Source organism: Callospermophilus lateralis, chromosome 14, assembly GCF_048772815.1.
Source record: "Callospermophilus lateralis isolate mCalLat2 chromosome 14, mCalLat2.hap1, whole genome shotgun sequence".
In the NCBI taxonomy this organism is placed as follows: domain Eukaryota; kingdom Metazoa; phylum Chordata; class Mammalia; order Rodentia; family Sciuridae; genus Callospermophilus; species Callospermophilus lateralis.
The window spans coordinates 17,250,985-17,268,122 of NC_135318.1; the positions used below are offsets into that span (position 1 = coordinate 17,250,985).

At 47.3% G+C, this 17,138-nt stretch overlaps 1 protein-coding gene across 1 annotated transcript in view; it reads left to right on the forward strand.

The window, feature by feature from the left end:
- The first annotated feature begins 1,501 nt into the window (after window positions 1–1,501).
- Klhl29 (kelch like family member 29) overlaps window positions 1,502–17,138 on the forward strand; it is a 280,513-nt gene continuing 264,876 nt past the window's right edge. The window contains exon 1 of the mRNA XM_076833011.2: window positions 1,502–1,782. The gene's annotated coding sequence lies outside the window, so the exon portion shown is untranslated. The remainder of the gene's footprint in view (window positions 1,783–17,138) is intronic.

The window sequence follows — 17,138 nt, forward strand, 5'->3', positions numbered from 1 at the left end:
GTTGAGAGCAGGGGTTCAGGGCAAGTTCTCCCTCTGCGTCCTGGCCGAGCCCTCCCCAGACCTGCCCTCTCAGTTCAGGCCCATCTTACTGAATCTCCCCTCCCCAATTTCTAACAGACCTGGGGGCTCAGAGGCTTTCCCTGGGGAAGTGGAGGGAGAGTGTGGGAATGAGGATGAGGCCCACGGGCCTTTACTTTCCAGCTGAGGGTGGAAGGTGAGAGGGGGAAGTAGGAGGAGAACAAGGGACCTTTCCTCTGAAACGCAAAACCAAGTGGGGGCGGGGCATGCCAGGAGAGGGGCAAGACCTAGAGGGGGGGAAAAGAAAGAAAGAAAGAAAAGAAAAGAAAAACAGACCTAGACAGTTGGCAGGGCGGAAAGTCTGGTGCGGAAAGGAAATGTTCTCTGTTAGTGGAAAATCCCTTGCCGGGGGGTGGCCACGGGCCTCCAACCAAACTTTCCTCTTAGGATCGTAGAGCCTGTGCAGAGGGACAGGGGACGGACTGGTAAAAGGCGGTGGAGACAGACAGAGAGCCAGCTGGGGTGGGTGGAGTGTCAGTGTAGGCAGGAGACACTAGTGGGCCTGAGTGGAGCTGTGGCCCTGCAGGAGGGTCGATGTGAACAGGAAAGTTCGTGTGCCCTGAGGAGTCGGGGCTGACACCCGGGGCTGGGGGACAGGACTGGCGAGCCTAGCTGTGGTCCTTCAGAGATAAACGGTTCCTGCTCCTTCCCCGGGCTGCAGTGTCACCGGGAGGGAGGGAGCGGAAAGAAGATTGGACTTTTCTTTCTCAAACTTTTCTGCCGGTTTCCTCAGGTGTTGAGAGCAGACCGGGAGCTCGCTTTGGTCCCGGTCCTCCCACCCTGGGCCGGGGGAGCCCGAGGCCCGGGCCCAGCAGTCGCGGCCACGCGCTGTGCGTCTGTCGGGCGCGGCCGCGGAGCCCGGCGAGCAGGGAGCCACCGCAGGGGGCGGGAGCGGCGGACGGACTGATGGACACACCCGCTGGCACTCCGCCCCGGCCCGGCGCGCCGCTGCCGGGGATCCCTTGGGCCCGGGGAGCCGCGCGCGGTGCCTGGCCGGGGGCGCCCCGCCTCCCCCACCCTCCGCCCCCGCCCACTCGGGCGCCCGTGATTGGCTCCGCCCGCCCCTGGCTGCGCGCCGAAGCCCGCCTCCCTCGCAGCTAAAGCAGACGGTACCCGGAGCGGAGCGAGCCAGAAGGGAGCATGGTCCCCGCGCCGCGGCCGCGCCAACCCCCGCGCCGCCGCCGCCGTCCCCGCCACCGCGGATCTAGCCGCAGCTCCAGCCCCGGCCCCGGCTCCGCAGCGCCCGCCCGCAGCCCCGGCGATCGCCGCGCCTGAGCGCAGCCCCGGCCCGGAGCCCGAGCCGCGAGCCCGGAGCCAGCCCCAGCCCCGCGGCCGCCGCGGCTGCGGGGAGAGGGCGGGGGCGATGCTGCCGGAGCCGCCGCCGCCGCCGCCGCCTCGATGAGAGCCGCGCCGCACCGCGCATAGCCGCACAGGCTGACAGGCAGAAGGACCGACTTCCCTCTCCCAGGCATCCTCCCTGGGCTGCCGGGAGGCGGCGGCGGAGGAGGAGGAGGAAAAGGGAGAGAAGAAGGAGAGCAGGAACGCGAGGAGGTGGACCTGGATCCGTTTCTTTCGGCCAGGACGCGAGCGGCCCCAGCCACCGCTACCCGCCGGCGCCGTCCCCTATCCATCAACCCTCCTGCGCCCACCCGCGACCCCGGGATCTCTGCTCGTCGGGCCGGGGCCGGAGCGGCGCGGCCGCAGGTAAGAGTCGGGCCAGACTGGGGCTCCAAGGATGCGGCGCGGGGCCCCAGGGTCCTGGCGGTTGCTGGGGCCGGGTCGGGCTTGGGAGCGGGGCCCCGGAACCCGGAACGCTTGGCTCGGCTCTGGCAGCGGCGGCAGGAGCCTCCCGCGTCTGGACTCTCAAGGCTGCAGGAGCCCTTGCGCCTGCGCTGCTCCAGAGGGGAAAAAAGGGGGGAAAAACTTCCTGCCCCCGGGTGTGTATGCAGGGGGCTGCCTGGGGGTACTGTCTCGGTAATGGGAGATGCTGGAAGGGAGTGGGACCCCCGGCCCCGGCAGCCCCCGGCTGGGCCCGGCAGCGCGCGCCCCTCTCACGGCCACCTCCCCCTGCGCGGCCCAGGGCCCCGGCCGGGCTGGGGGCCAAGAGACCGTGGAGGGCTGGTCCCTGGGGTGGCGGTGCGCTCTGCCCTTTGGGGAAATTCGCGCCGCTGTGCAGCGAGAAGACAGGTGGGGGTTTCTGCCCCCTCGCGTCCTCAGACCTCACATTTGGGAACCCGGTTTCTTCACTGGATCCCAAGTAACTTTGGAGGTAGAAGAGCTTGAAAACCGTCGAGAGGGAACCCGCACAGATTTTGTTGTCACCCCTTCCACACACACACACACGCACACACACACACACACTTCCCCCGACACCTTGCCAGCGTGTTGCGGGGGGTGGGGGGTCGCGCGGAAAGGATAGCTTCGGGGGTGGCGAGGGGCGAGAAGGTGGTGTCGGGTAGGGAGGGGTTGTTTATGTGTGGGATAGTGGACCAGGAGATGCGTAGTGTGGGAGTGTGGACGCGTGCCCCGACTGCCGCGGGGGATGCGGGCTGGCCACAGGCTCACGTCCGGATCTCCGTCGCCTGGAGAAGGCAGAGAGCTCGAGGGTTATTTGCGGTCGCGCGCCGGTGGCCGCGCAGGGCAGCATCGGCCCCGGGCCCCCAGGGAGAGGCATGCTCGCCTCCGGCCCGAGCGCGGAGCCAAGAGCCCGGGAGGTCCGAGGCGGCTACCAGAGCAGGTCGGGTCTGCGTTGGCAGGGGAAGGCGGGGACGCGCTGCCTGCCTGCGGCCAGCCGTCTCCGCGGAGGGGGTGGTGGCAAAGCGCGAGTCTCAGATGCCTAGGTCCGCCTGCTGAGAAGCCAGTTGTCGTCCCTGGGCTCTGGAACTGAACGGCAGACGCGGTCAGTTGGCAGGTTCTCCTGTGGGTCCCCAGGGATGCTGATGGGTGAAGAGCTGCCGCTGCTGCCAGCCGTGACACTCTTCCAACATTCCCCTCTCTCCCTGTGGTGCTGGCGCCGTGGCGCGCCCCAGGCAAATCGTGGAAGCAGGTATTTATGTAGCATTAGGCGAGACCTCGTCGCTGGAGGGACTAGACGTTGAGGACACCGAGCTGCCGAGCTGCCACTGCCCTCGAAACTTCCACGCGTCAGCTCGGGGGACATTCACGCTCCACTGCTGCAGGCTCAAGACCCTTATCAGCTGAGCAACGCTGGGATTCGGACTCCTCTTGCAGTGACAGATCTGTCCTGATTACAGCTGTATTTATCCTAATTTCGGTCTCTTTAAAGTCATTTGTCTAGTCACTATAGAGTTTTTTCCTAAACCGTGTGGTCGTCTTAGCCTTGGGAGGGCAGATTTGAGGAATTATTTCAGTTTAGAATGAATAACAGGAGATTTAATTAGCCCACCTCATTCCTGATTATTTTAATTAAAGAGGAATTGTAAAGCTAACTTTTTAATTTTTTAAGTGGGAGAGTGTTGAACAATTTTGTAGATTGTTCATCCTGACACTTATAGAAAATGTGTTCCCTATTCATAGGTGAATACTTAAAGGGCTGGTTGGAATGCATGTATTTGATTAATCACACCATATGGGTGTTTATAAAGATATGGAACTGTTTGCTGCCAAAGAATATAGTCTCAGTCCCATACATTGTTCTGGAGTGCATTTGATGTATCACCTTGCTGTAAATCAGGGAATTTCTCACATAGGTACCCTCAAACCCTATATGAATTTGGTGATGTTTAAATTGGTTTATAGGTTGATGCATTGGACCAGTTTTAATAACTTTTTTGCACAAGCATCTTATAAACCATATTTGTCCATGATCAAGAAACATTTTATTCTGTTCAGTCTCTCCATTTCTAGTGCAGTTATGAGAATTTATAGGTCTCCAACTTTCATTTGTGAGCAACAATCCAAATGAAATACCTAGAGTTTTACTGAAATAAAATATCCTATGGTAGCCATGGTAACAAATAGATTAAGGGTTATTGGTTTTCAACAGTATGTAATGGGGAGTGGGAACTCAGTGTTGTGTCTCTTTAATTATGTTTCTAAATGAGGGGTGGTCATACTTCTAGCACTCAGTGTGGGAGATAAGCCAGACCAGAATTCAGTTTTGTGAGAGGTTTATTGGAACAAAGACTAGTAGAGCCCAAGAGGATGACTTCTGCTAACTGCAGCTCCTCATATCCGGGAACAAAATGGATAAAATCTTTTTTGTTTTTTTCAAGTAGATGAGAATTGAATCAGTCCCTTTAAGATTAGAAATTGTATTTCACTTATAAGCTATTACCAAAGGAACCTTTAAATCTAGCCCCTGTTTTCTAGGAATAAACATGTTAGAAGTGTGGATGGAGTGTCACAGTTGTTATCAACACCTGTCAGTCTAAGTGAGGCATATCATTAGTCTATTCAAATCTTGCCTATTTCAATATTCATGCATTTCCATGGTGATCCATTCCGTTTTTGTTTACTTAGTCAACCTTATAAATCTTTGGCATCAATTTCAGTTGTGCCATCTTTTTTTTCCTTTCGTTTATCAATTGATTTGGCTGTGAATCATTCCTAGTTTAAAGCGTTTCCTCCCTACCCCCTGCCCCCATGGTTTATAAAAGTTTACACCATTCCCAGATACACACAGATATAAAGGGGTTAAATTTTTTTCTGATAGAGTCAAATAATACCATCAAAGCTAATGTAGTTTTTTAGCATCTTGTTTTATGTGTGTGTATGTGTGTGTGCATGGGTTATTATTATTTTTTCTTCCTGCAGGTTTACTGTAAAACCTTCTTGCTTTATGGACCGGTGACGTCAGTTCAATCCAGCAGAATGGAATAAGTTTTTCCTTCTTTTGTTTTTTCCTCTTAACCCCATTATAGTTCAAGAATTCTTTGTGTCCTCTACTCTGTCTGGCTTGGTGAGACTTCAAGGCTGTGTATTAGAGCAGGCCTTACCTTCTAGGATATTTTCTCTTCTAGTAGGACCAACGCCAGAAGGTTCAGGGACATCAGAAGGTTTTCCAAATGTAATATACATTTTGTCACAGCACATATTGTCCCTAGGATCACAGGAACATTATATGTCCACGGAACAGACAGTTTTACTTAAATGCAAGTGATAATTTTGCTCATCTGCTTTCAACTTGGCTTTCTAATGATGCAATCCCATGCTAATCACAGCCTGTATATTTCAGAAATATCAAGGCAAGCATTAGCACGCTACTGACTTATTAGGATCGGGCAAAGTAATTGGAACACTTAAGTTCAAAGTCAAATGAAGAAATGGAATTATAACCAACCTTGTGATTCTATAATCAGTCAACTAAGTGCCTACTTGGGGGTAGGAGGAGGAAGAATGAGAAATCCAGTCTTTGGTTGCTGTGGATGAGGACAAACCAAGCAGTTACCACATAAGACAACTAGAGAAAAAAAAAATCTCTTTGTGGACAGATTAAGCAGATGTTCCCAGGCCTTTCTTATTAGCTTTTACTGTGTTAGGTACATATAGTCGTAAATGTTTAGAAGTGGGAGGATATTTCTACTTTGTACAGAAGATGGTCATTGATTATGGCTCAAAAAAATCTGGGCTCATCTCTTAATATGCAAAAAAAAATTGGATGCATAATCCCTGGAAAATACTTTCATTTGCAGCAAATTCACCCTAGAAATGGTCTTAATAATTTTTGTTAAGAATCAAAAATGTGTTAGAATTCTTTACCTAAACCTTGGATCAGAAGTGATGAGATCTGGACCATCCTGAAATCAAAGTCTGTAGTTCTTCCTACAACAGATACACACTTAGTCTCCCAAAGTCTGAGGTCAGAAAATAGCAAAATTGAAGCCGCAAATTAAGAGGAGGCAAGTTTATTTCTGGAAGTAGAAACAGAATTCTTTTGAGAAATGAACCTCACTGTTTGGAGATATTTCCTTCAGGGTGGAAAGGTGGGGAATTCTTGTTTCTTACGGGACCAGTCAGCTGCTGCATAAAATTCAAATGGTTCAGCAACTCTGGAGCTCTTGAGCTGCAGGGGCAGATGATGACTCAGAAGCTGGAACAAGAACCATGGAGCATGGGTACAGCCAGGGATCTGGTTTAAGCTGAGAGGACAGTTCCCCCAATGTTGAAAGGCTACCACTGGCCCCACAGGTGACCATTGTTATAATTTCTATTATAGACATTTGAAATTTTTAAATCAGTGACCCATTTTAGGCCACACGAAGCACACACGTGCATATTCATATGTACTCTGCCACTTTCTTTTTTTAATTCTCATTAAAAAAAAAAAGTTTACCATCTTGATCATTTTCCTCCTACAGTTCAGCAGTACCATTCACATTGCCATGCAATGTGCATCTAGAATTTTTCCCTCTTGCAGTACTTGAAATAGACTTCATAAACATCAACTCCCATTCTCCTCTCCCCCCAACCTGGCAACTACTGTTTGCTTTTCTGTTTCTATAAATTTGTTTGAAATAGATATCCCACGTAAGTGGAATCACACCTTATTTGTCTTTTTTGTGACTGGCTTATTTCACTTAGCATCTTTTGTTCAAGGTTCGTCATATGTATTGCATATAATGGGATCTTCCTCCTTTTAAAGGCTGAATAATATTTCATTGTGTGTATGTACCACACTTTGTTCGTTCATTCATCCATGGATGGACATTTCGATTGCTTACACCTCTCAGCTATTGTGAGTAATGTTGCTTTCAGTTCTTTTAGATATCTACCCAGAAGTGGGATTGCTATATTCTGACTTTTAACACCAACAAATGCTGGACTTTTGTTGTAAGAGACTTGGTAGGAATGCAGTCAAACAGGACATCAAATGATGAATGCAGTGGATGTTACTGGAATTTGTTCTTCCTTTTCTGTGTGTGCATTGCCTTGCAAGTCTCTCCAGTCACTTATGCTTTGCTTCGGGACTTTCCTGTGTTGCAGTAATATCACAGAATGGGTGACAGCAGGGTCTTCTGGTCAGAGTTGAGGTCCGGTTACTGGTGCCTAGTAACTTTTTTTTTTTTAATATTTATTTTTAGTTGTAGTTGGACACAATACCTTTATTTGTTTTTATGTGGTGCTGAGGATCAAACCCAGGGCCTGGCGCTTGCTAGGTGAGTGCGCTACCAATGAGCTACAACACCAGCCCTGGTGCCTAGTAACTTTGACCTTGGAAATATCTTTTTCTCACTAGGCCTTAGTTTTGTGAAAATGGAGATGATAATAGTACTGTCCAGGGTGGTTGTGAGGATAGAAGAAGGAACCCCAGTAAAGCCTGCATCCCAGAGAAAGGCATTAGGAAGGAGAGCTTAGGGGAGCATCAGTGGAGGGGAAAGCAGCAACCCCTAGAGATCTCAGCAGCAGTGGGCACCTAGCCTGCCAAATGTTTTAAGGTATGCCAGGGTATGTATACATATTGTCTTCAAAATGAGTCTCATTATCACTGCTTATTCTGGAAGGCATAGGAGATTTGCATCACAATTCCAACCATTAAAACTATCCTTCAGTTGATTTGATGTATGAACTTTTTAATTCTTTTTTAGTATCATAATTTTAGAATTGTCATGGATTTTAGAGGTCAGCTAATCTACCTATTATTCAATCACCAAACCTTTATCAAGCCCCAATAATATAATAATAATAGCTTCCAGTTATGGTTGCCCACTATATTTTAGTACTTTACATATATTATCTCTAATCCTCATATCTATGCGGCGAGGTAGGGATTATCCACACTTTACAAATGAAGATGAGGCTCAGAGGTAATCAACTGGCCCAAGGCCACAAATTTAGCCAAGTTGTACAGCTGGGTTTGAACACAGATCCGTCAGTTTTATCAAACTGTGTGTGTGTGTGTGTGTGTGTGTGTGTGTGTGTGTGTGTTTCTCTGATACTCCAGACTGGGTCTCAGTGCATCTACCACTTTACACTGCCTGTTATGTACGAGATACTTTGTTTTCAGTGCTAATTAACACTTTATATAAAATAATTCCGAGAGGGAATGTGAACTTTAGAATATTAACCAGGTCTGACCAGCATTCATGGTACTTTTTGGATTGACCTAGCTGCTTCCATTTATTCTGGTTCCTGGAAGACTAAAGAGGAAAAACCTTTAAATGCTTGAATGGCATCTGTTTCTGTACTGAGCCAACACAATAAATAAATAGCAAATCCAAGAGTTAAAAACAATATAGAAAGGGTAAAGATGCATTCAGATCTACCCAAACTGACCTGGACTTGTTTGGTTTTACATGTCAGGTCCCAGTATTCTTTAGTAAAAATGTTAGCCTGGAAACATTTATGCCTAGAGAAGGTATCAAGTAATAAACATCAAAGCTTACTGAATGGATTTTTGTTTTCACTGAGTAGCTGTGTAGTTACATGTTCTGGGTTTGTCATGGTGTGGAATTTTAGATGCTATATTTGGGGCTCTCTCTATTAAATATGCTTGTTGATGAATTCTAACTAATCTAAATGGAATCTTCTAGGATTTATGACTTGAGACTTTGAAGACTAATTTTTCTCTTGGAGCCGCGTCATTCCAGTGATAACTTGGATCCATGTGGCACTTTGGAGAATCGACACCAAGTCCGTCTTTAGAACATGCTTACTTGTAAGGTGTCATTCTCCAAGTAGATTTTAAAATTTGTGGTATTTCACAGAAGCATTATTTTAAAGAAAAATAAAACACTTGGAAGTCACAGAGACAGCTACCAAGGGGCAGTAACACTATATTTGCCAACATTTTCTGTCCTGTTTTTACTCTTGACATTAGTTGTTTCTGGAGACCGGTAGAGAGTATGAACTGAGCCTGGAGCACACACACCACAGAAGCACTCCCTGTTTTAATCCTTGCAACCCAGGTCCAGCCAGACTCAGCGGCAGAAAGGCACCGTGACGGTGTGACCGAGCAATTGCACAGGAAGTACCCGGGGAGGGCCGGTGGCTGCAGAAGACTGAGCAGGCCCAGGCCTCTCCTGTGGGCCTGTCCATCCAGCTACACCTCCTCCCTTTCTTCCTCCCTGGCTTATTTCTACAGGAAAGTAAAATCAAACACGAGGCTTCCTTGTCCTTCAGGCATCCCTGCGAGGCTCTGAGAAGCAGTTTGAGGAGCAGAGGCTGTGAGGGAAGAGCTACAGGAAGACTCTGCCTTTCTGTTTTGTGAAGAGCAAACGCTAGTCAAAGGCTTAGACCAGAGACTCAGCCGTTAGAACATTCATGCTTTCCTTATGGTCATTTAGTAATATTAAGAGGTGATGGGGAATAGAGGAAATTTGGATTTTAAAAAAAGAAGCAATTTTACCTTTCTCTTTTACCATCTTTTTTCAAATCTTCCAGCTTGTAGGCACTCGCTTTGGGATCAAAACCATAGCTGTACTTCACTTCCCGGGGACCCTTAATGATACCTATTCAGCCCCTGGAGCTTCTAAATGAATATAGATTCAGTACACGTTTACAGAGAAGACGCCATGGAAAGAGCACTCCCTTTCTTGTGACATCTTGTCTGTTGCTCACCCCGTGACATGGGAGGCATGGTTCCCATTTTGTGGATGACAAAGCACCTATTCAAGTTCAGACCCACTAACATGGGTGATGGGCCGGGATGTACAAGTCTATCCTTCACACTGCCCCTGGAGGAAAGAGAAAACCAGATGCCCTTTTATGTGGTGTATAAATTGCTTATTAAAATAAGAGAGTAATCCCAGGATTCGCCACATTGCTCACTATCACAGGTGACAGTAGGAAGTCAAGGTCCATCTAATCTTCTCTGAAGGTGTGAAATACATGCAAAGAAACAAGAGACCCGTCAGTGTGATGCCAAGGACCTTCACACTAGAACTTACTGCCATCGTCTTTGTAAACTGAGCAGAAGCTCAATTCTGAGTTTCTCGACAAGTCTTAGTTCTAACTGACTTTTTTCTTTGTGGTAGTCAGAAAGCTCCCAGGGGTGTGCTCGCTTGAATATAAGACAGTTGAATATTTGAAGATTAAATTCAGTTCCTGCTTGCAAAGTGATTAAAACGATGCCAGCACATGCCGAATTGTGGGAACCAGTGGTTATTTCTGGACTCATCTCCAGAGTTGTGATCCATGAGGGCAAGGACTGTCTTTATCTTTAGCCTTGGGCCTGGCACATGTCAGGTATTTATTAACGGGATCCTCTGGGGACTGCCCAGTCTAACCAGGAAACCCATGGATAATAATAGGTCCAGAAATTTCCTGAGAAATTATAAGACAGTTCAGAACAAAGAGAACTGCATTGTGAACACTGCTGCGGCTGCAGCCCCTTGGGCCAGTCTCTCTAAGCCAGCAGAGAGGAGTAGAAAACGGTGGTACTCCAGGCACAGTCCCACACTGGTGCCAGTCCACACTGTTCCAGTCTGTGCCAAGATAAATTGAGAGTGAGCATTTAGAAACTAGGATTGCCTTTAACATTGCCTTGGCGGCCAAGAGCATGGTCCAGGGCTCCTCTCGGTGAACAAGGCATAGACCGGGCAGTGTCGAGCTCTCTTGGTAAGTTACCAAGAGAGTTGTAGACAGTGTGAGCTGTGCCTTACCCATGCAGGGCGAGGCCCTCACTTCAGTTCTTGAGAGATTGCAAATAAATAAAAACCAAAAACTGGAACCTTCATCAAAGATAGGGGTAGAGAGCCCAGTGGAAACATAGATGCAGTTGTCTTCACAAAGCCTGGCCAGGGATTTTAGAATACCAGGGACTAGAATCCCTCATCAGTGAGGGTGACTTTGCCACCACTGGGGGAACAGGTGGGCCGACTCCTGTCTAATCCGCTGGTTGCAGGGCTAGCTGCCTGGTGTCTGCTGCCCAGAACATGATTGCCATTTTGGTTCTTCACTTTGTTTTAACCCTTGCAACCCAGGGTCTTCACTCAGGAACCTCGCCGTGTACCCACCCACGTCCATCTAAAGGCCATTTTGTTGCAATACTGCACTGTTCTGGCCTCTTGGGACAAAGCTGGGTTATTTTATCATTGAACTAGCTTATTGGAGTGTTGTGAAGAAATATCAAATAACCTTCCTCAGAAAACCACACACAGGTTTTCTGAGCAAAAACAAAGTGTCACAGAATTTGGGAAGTGCGAGTGCCACATTTGGAAGCTGGGCTGGTCAGACCAGGAGGCTGCCTGCAGCGCCAGTGGATGGCTGGTCCCTCTAGTGAAGAGACTGCTGTAAGTGGAGTGCTGTAATCTACTCGGTTCATGCTGTTCCAACCAGCTTTAATCATCAAAACTGAAATAATATTCAAACTGTGAAACGAACGTTCTTGGTGAAGCCTCCATGTGCCGAGGAAAAGCGGCGGAGCGTCTGGATCTACCAGGCAACACGCTGGGGAGAAGGAGCTCCTGGATTGTGTCTCAAGACGTGGGGCAACTGCCTCTTTCCACCAAGATGTGATTCTTCTTTCTTCCCTCAGGGGAGAAAAATGATTTTCATGAAAACCTTGTTTCATGGAAGTCAGTTTGGAGCTCTCTGTTTAGGTGCCACCCCTCTGTGACACCCCTAGGTTTAGAGGTCAGGTGGTGCAGGGGACGGGGCTCTCTGGAGAGAGGGGATGTGGCTGTGAGACCTGGAAGGCACCAGGGACTGGGACACAGGAGAGGAAGGTTGCAGGCAGAGCCACATCCAGAGGGCAGCTCATGCTGCTGCTGTGTGGCCACATCCCAGGGCAGGGCCACAGCCCTGGTTTCCAGAGGAGGGCTGCGATGAGCACCCTGCGGCTCCTTTTGTGCTGTCCCTCACATCCCTGAATGACAAGGGGATTTCAGAAGGATGGCCCTGCTCAGATTTCCGCCTAGGAATTTAAAAGCTTCCATCTGATTCTGCAGAAAACACTCTCAACACACACCAAAACAAAATGAAACAAAACAGAAAAATGGGGTTTGTGTTTCTGAGGAGCCCTAGGGGAGGCTGCAGGAGGGGATGGACACTCACCGAACGATGAAGTCACAATTTGAGAGCTGTAACTGTCGCTGTTTTTATTCCTGCTTGCCTCCCAGAATGCCTGCTCTCCAGAAGCATTTTTTGATTTCTGAAGTAAACACCTGGGCCGGGTCTGGGCTCCTTGGTCGTAGGAGAAGCAGGAGTATGGTTGCCTGTCTGGCCCTTGCTTCTGTGCTGGGTGTGACCCATGAGCCACTGGGGGTGGAGCAGAGAAGTAGGGACATCAAATTTATGTCTTGGGACTGAACGTGTGAGGGAGAGCAGGACTTGGTTCCCAGACCTTCACATTTACAATGAAAACCATTCACTCAGCAACATATGAACTAATTAAAAAATGGCCAAAAAACTTGAATAGATATTTCTCCAAAGGCGATATGAATGGTTAATAAACACTTGAAAAGATGCTCAACATTACTAATCATTAGGAAAATGCAAATCAAAACCACAATAAGCTGTCACTTCATACCCATTAGAATGACTATTTGAAAATGAATGGAGCAAAAAACAAAACCAGGAAATAGTGAGTGTTGGTAGGGACATGGGGAAGCAGGAACCGAACCTTTGTGCTCTGCTCGTGGAGATGCAAACTGGTGCAACCCTCTATGGGAAATACTATAGCAGTTTTCAAAAAAATTAAACAGAGTTACCACATGATGCAGGTACACCCCAAAGAAGTGAAAGGTGGGACTGAAAGAAGTCCTGGTGGCTTGTAGCACAGTATTCACGATAGCCGAAAGATGGAAGCCACTTAAATGTCCATCAATGGTTGAGCAGATAACCAAAGTGCAGTCTATACATACATGCATTAGAATATTATCCAGCCTTGTAAAGGAACCCTGAATATTTATGAACCCTGAGGATATAAGGATAAGTGAAATACACCAGGCACAAAAGGGCAACTCCTGTATGATTTCACTCCTGTGAGGTACTTAGTGAAGTCAAGTTCATAGAAACCGAAGCTAGATGGTGGTTGCCAGGGGCTGCAGGGAAAGAGTTTGTGTTTAATGGCTACAGTGTTTCAGTTTGGGAAGAAGATGGTCTGGAGATGGAGGGTGGTGATGGCTATACAACAGTGTAAGTGTACTTAATGCCACTGAATCGTACATTTAAGAGTGGCTAAAATGGTAAATTTTATAGTAGGTGTATTTTATCACAATAAAAAGATAATACATTTCCAAACATATCCCCAACTGATTTTTCTTTGTAAAATTCACTTAGGACAAAAAAAAAAATGCATTCAACAATTCAACAGTTCTTATAGGGCCCTTGCTGTATATCTCACCCCATGCTGGGCATTTATTCACCTTTTTATTTATTTATTTAAGTTATAATAGTTGAGGTAGTACAATGAAATCCACAGACTTAAATGTTCAGTTCACAAAGGATTTTTAATAATTACATGTACCTGTATAACCAAAACAAGATAGAAAGCATTTTCATCATTCCAGAAAGTTCCCTGAGCCCCTTTCTAATTAATCCCCCTTCTCTCCACCCCAACTACTTTCTTATTCGACTCATTGGATGATGGCAAACCCAGAGGTGAATGGTCTTCAGATAAAGGCGTTTCGTTGATTTTCACGGGAAGCATGACAACCAGTAGACCAGACACTTGTTTTGCCATTAAGCAGATTTCTTCCCTGAAGGCCATCCTGCAGGAAGCTAAATCACCATCAGGAGGCTGCTTGCTGACTTTGCACTGGGGACAGGGAGTTGGCAGATGGCTGTATAGGTCACTGTCCCTGAGAGATGATAGCCTGCTGCACCCATCCATCCCAAGCTCAGAAGGTCACCTGTAGAACTAACCAGATACCTGGGCAGGGGAGGGTAGAGCAGCCTCTCTGGGTTACAAATACATCCCCAGCTCTGCTTCTTCTTTTCTGGTTTGGAGCCTTGGGGCTGGATGATGGGTTATTTAGTCATTTTGGTGACTTTAGTCTGGAACTGAAGCTCAAGTGCCCAGCTCAGCAAGTCGGGGCCTTATGAGTCCTGCCCACCTACCCATGGGCACAGGAGACCTGGGATGGAGAAAAGACCTGCTCTCTCAGTGAATCATCTCCCTAAAGTGGCTGGACTGGCAGGATGGTGCACTGCTAAGCAGAAGGACTGACCACTAATTCCAAGCAACTACTTTCTGGTGGGCCAATGTCACCCTCAGTTCCCCTCTTTCCTTTTCCTGCTCTAGAATTTTTCTACCCAGGTCAGATCCTGCCGGTCCTCACAGCTTCCTAGGTGGCAGTCCCCTTGCTCGTTGGGATTTCCTGGCACCGTTTGGGTAACTGCCTCACAGCTTCCTGGAAGTCCCAGCTGACCTGACCGTGAGCTCCCGGAGGAAGTGATTGCCTCACCTTTTGTTTATATTCCTTTGTTGGTTTTCCTATAAAGATCTAGGCCAAGGCTGGGCACATTTTACAGTTTGAACCCATGAGGCACAGAGAAGAGGATGCCATGTCTAGGACTAGCCAGGCAGAGCTAGAATTGGACCCCAACAACCCAGCACATGAAAGAGTGTCAGGGAACGGTGCAAGGACAGTCTGGGTGAGGGACTGTCTCTGGAGAGTCCAGTGCTGCTTCCAGCTGTTCTGGGTGGAAGAGTGCAAACCCCATCGCATTTTCTCTCTGGCCCTGTTGGCTATTGTCACATGCAAATAGTGATGATTTCCTAAAACGTGTGACCCGATAAGGGATCCCTTCACTAGGGCGTGAAATGACTGTGCATCTGAATCTGAGCCAGGAAAGATAAACTTTGCTTCATTTTCCCACATCGGATAAGAGTCTTTCCAGGACACTAACCTCATGTTGTTAAAACCTTGGGGTCCCTGGTGAAAGCCCAGCCTCTGTTTGGCTCCCAGGCCCCTCCTCCCTCCCCCTCTCTCTCCTTCTCTCTCCCCCATCCCCACCAATGGCTGACTGCCATTGAACCCCACAGCCTGGCTTGTGTGGGGAGAGCCTGTTCTCTGACATGTGCTTGGCCACAGGGACACTGGCCTCAACCTCGTTCTTTGGTGGTTCTGTTGATCAGGAAACCATAGGAAAATTATTAAAAAAACTTCTTTGGAGGTTGAGAATAAAGTTTCTAAAATGACTTTATCGTAAGTTTGGTCATTTGAGGTAATAATTTTTAATTAAGAAGGAAACTTGGTTAACTAAAAGAAAGTAGAGACAAAAATATATGTTATGATGTCAAGCATATAAAAACAGAGGACATAGAGAAAAGGCTGAAAATACACCATAATGTTAACTAACAGTGGTCATCTTTGTACTTTTAAATTTTCCAATTTTTAAAAAATAATCAGTATGTTTTTCATTTTTGGAAAATAAAATTTACCTAATCAGGGAAAGAGACCTAATATTAATAGCAAGGTTAATTCTGCTGCTTCTTTCCCCTCCCAGGGAGAGCAATATGTGTTTGCATACATGCCCACATTAATACTAACGGAAATAGAAAAAGGGCAGGTTGTAACATAGAAGAAATTTTAAACAACCAGTTTTTAAAGGGGGGAGAAGAGCAAAATGGTTTTCACATAATCCCCTATACAAAATGTCCCTCATAAACTTTGATGGGGCAAAGGGGAGGGAGGGCTGGGAAGGGGGCAGGGGAGCAGGAAAGATGGTGGAATGAGATGGACATCAGTAGGTACATGTATGACTGCACATATGGTGTGACGCTACATCATGTCCAACCATAGAACTGAAAAGTTGTGCTGCAGTTGTGCACAATGAATCAAAATGCATTCTGCTGTCATATATACCTAATTAAAATAAGTTAATTAATAAAAAAGAATAAAAAAAAATGTCCCTCACAATGAATCTCAGACTGCCCTTAAAAACACATTCTCTCAGAAATCTCCCCCAACTTGGGCTTCTTGGGGTCTTCTAAAAAAGTGGCTAAAGCAGGCTTCAAATGTAAAAGCCTGCCGTGTGAAACACCATTCTCAAATAACTGTGCCCCCAAGTGGTGGCATGTACCTGTAAATTACATCCAGTAAAAAGGCCACAATTAACCAGGCCCTGGACTTCACAGTGTAAAATTTAATAATACCGATGAAAATAATAATACACTTTTAAAAAGACAGAAGTCAGGGAAAGATGAAACTCTGTGTGTGTGTGTGTGTGCGCGCGCACACACCCACACACACAGAAAAGAAACCAAAAGACAAGGAAGAATTTTCTTAATGTTTACCTTCCTGGTGCCCCTCCCAGAAAGTGGAGGGGTGCATGCGCATGAGTGTGCACGTCTGTATATGTTTTTATTTGCAAAGGGGTCTGGCCAGAAGAACTGAGAGAAGGTGTGGGCAGAGCCCTCCCAAGAATTCGGAAGCCTTGGCATCGTCTTTCTCAGGAGCATCCTTGAGGCCTTTGATGGCCTGCTCCTCTGCAGCAATAGCTCCATGATAGTCCCCTTGGCAGTCTGCCAGAGGCTGTAAGCGTACAGAGAATTGTGTTTTAATAGAAGGCTTTACCTCTGATACAGATTTAAAATGAGGAAGAAACTTTCTGTACCTCCGCCAGAGCAAAATGCATTTTGCTTCCTGTGAAATGCAGGTGATTACAAGCTCATCTTACATAATTTTATTATTTTCAATTGCTGCCCGTCAATCTCAGGTGATGGGTTCCTGGGAGCAGAAAGGCGGCAGATTCTGGGTGATGATTAGGGGGGAAAAAAGTCACCCAGTCATTATCAAATTGCACAGAAGTTTAGAAAAGAGAATAATTATCTTTCTGACGATGCTGTTGAAGATCTTCAGAACCCGCTAACTTAGACGTGCAGGAGTGAATTGAGGACTGCTTAGCGGTCTCTTGGAAAACGCATTTTCACTTTAACAAAGGGTTGAGGTTTGAGACTTTAAAAAGAATCTTTAAATCTAATAAAGGGATTCTCTTGTATAGCCACATTTTCAGATGACTGTGATACTACTGAGGTGGTCCACTGTCACGCCCACAAGAGGGCATTTTCTCATCAACTACTGCAAAAATGATTTGTTTTTAAAGGGAAGCTAAAAAGCCTGGGGACAGGAGAGTGTTAATGGGAAGGGAAGGAGGAGATGGAGAGCTGCTTGCAATTGAGTCCTTGTCGTCTGCTTCCACTTAACGTGTCC